Genomic DNA, 2,500 nt, shown 5'->3' on the forward strand with positions numbered 1-2,500 from the left:
ATTTGTGCACAGTATACGTCACTCATACAAGATCATAAGATGCACGTCCTATCTCTCACATTCATTCTCATTTCTTAACTTCTCCCTCTTCCCTTTTCAAACTTTCTATCCCTTTTCCTCCTTGTCCGTTTTTTTTTTCTCCCCCCATGCCGCCCTCTTATCTTTCCCTTCTCCTCATCCCCTTCTCCTTCCTTCTTCACTATCATTCATCCTGTCTCTCCCCCTCTATTTCCGTTCTTCACTCTCATCCTTCCCGTCTCTCCCACTCCTTCTCCTTCCCTTCCTCCCTCCCTCTCCTTCCGTTCTTCACCCTCCCCATCCTCATCTCTCCCTTCTTCTCTCTCCTTCTCCTCCCCTTCCTCCCTCCCTCACCCCTCCTTCCAATTACTTTCTTCTCAGTCTTCAAGAGGGAAACCCTAGGCGCCCTGACAGCCCGTAAGACAAGGGCTGCCCTGATCAGCTTCCACAAGAGAACCCATGAGCCGACACGCATCGAACCTGGAAACCTTTCATGCCCGTTGCTTGTCAGGAGGAGGAAACCCTCATGCCAATAGGGTCTGAAGCGTGTCTGTGATTTTTTGCTTTGAAGATCTATTTAGGAATTATTTAGTTATTTGTGTTTCTATTTGGTTATTTACTGATTGATTCATACGGGTAATTATCTAGTTATTTGTCACCTCCATTTTTTCATTATTCCGTTTTATGTTTTTATCTATTTATTTATTTTTCATTTATTTATTTTTTACGTTTTACAGATGCGCGAAAAGTTACAGACGGCTCGAGATGAACGTTTACGCCTGACTTGTCTACGATCTGGAGACGAACCGATAGGACGGACATGATGATGCGAGGTAAAGAGGAAGAAAATTGAGGCGTCACCCAAATCTATGGAGTGGGCGGGGATGGGGCACTTAACACTACAATGGGGACACGGAGGCTATTGAATTTCTAAGAGGCTAGCTCCTGATAGTGGGGGGTCATTATTATTATTATTATCATTACTATCATTATTATCATTTCTATTATCATTATTATTGTTATTATCATTATCATTATCATTATTATTATTATCATTATCACTTGTTATTATTATTATTATTATTATTATTATTATTATTAATATTATTATTGTTATTATTGTTATCATTATTATCATTATTAATATCATTATTATTTGTATTATTTTTATCATTATTATTATCATTATTATTATTATTACTATTCTTATCATTATTGTTATTATTGTTATTATTATTATCATTATTAATGTCATAATTATTTTTATTATATGATTATTATTATTATTATTATTATTATTATTATTATTATTATTATTATTATTATTGTTATTATCATTATGATTATTATCATTTTGATTGAAATTATCATAACAACAATAGTCATGGTAATAATAGTAATGATAATAATAATGATGTTGATAATAATAATAATAATGATAAAAATAATACAAATAATGATGATGATACTACTACTACTACTACTACTAATAATAATGATGATGATGATAATGATGATTATAGTTATCATAATCACTATTTCATTAACATTATTATTGCTATATTATCATTAATATAATCCATACAATATTGATAATATATATAATTATCATTAGGCTCATCATCATTATTAAAATTATCGCTACTATCATCATCATCACCATCATCATTGGTTTTATTATTTATATTGTTATTACATCGTATTTATATAAGTAAAACATCATCTCCAGTCTTAACAAGAAACATGATTCCCTAATTGCGTTGATCTATTTCTTTTTGCAATCTAACAACGGTTTCACAAAGCCACGATCACTTGCACTTGTAATTATAACCAAATCACTAATTGCAATAGTACTGTTAATATAATATTCGCCTTCCACTTTCCAGCAATTTGGCGTTTCATACATAGATTTGATTTAGTTTTTATATTTGCTTCAGCTGAACAAAGCACGTTAATGATACATCAAAGCTATTTTTTTATCTTTTCAGTAAAGGCAGAGCTAGGTATGATATGACCAATATTAATATCTATTTGGATGATGAAATCCTTAACATTTTCCAAAACTATCCTTGCCTTTTTTTGTCTTCTAAGAACTGTTCATATCTTCTCGTATTGCAAGGGAAGCCGCATGATTTTCAAAGGGATGACAATGCAATCGTACCAACATTTCTTGCAATAACACTGTATTATCTTTTTTATTCGTCAAAGCAGCTAACTCACCGCATGATGTTCTGATCTGCCTTTTTTTTTTTTTTTTTTTTTAAATCTCTCGATTTTGTTTCTGACTTCCGGTAAAGTCTTGATTTCTTTTCTTTATAGTTATTATTATTATTATTATTATTATTATTATTATTATTATTATTATTATTATCATTATCATTATTATTATTAGTATTATTATTATCATTATCGTTATCATTATCATTATTATCTTCATCATTATTATCATTAGCTTTATACATTTCTTACTATGCTTATTATT

Source organism: Penaeus chinensis, chromosome 39 (assembly GCF_019202785.1).
Source record: "Penaeus chinensis breed Huanghai No. 1 chromosome 39, ASM1920278v2, whole genome shotgun sequence".
Classification (NCBI taxonomy): Eukaryota; Metazoa; Arthropoda; class Malacostraca; order Decapoda; family Penaeidae; genus Penaeus; species Penaeus chinensis.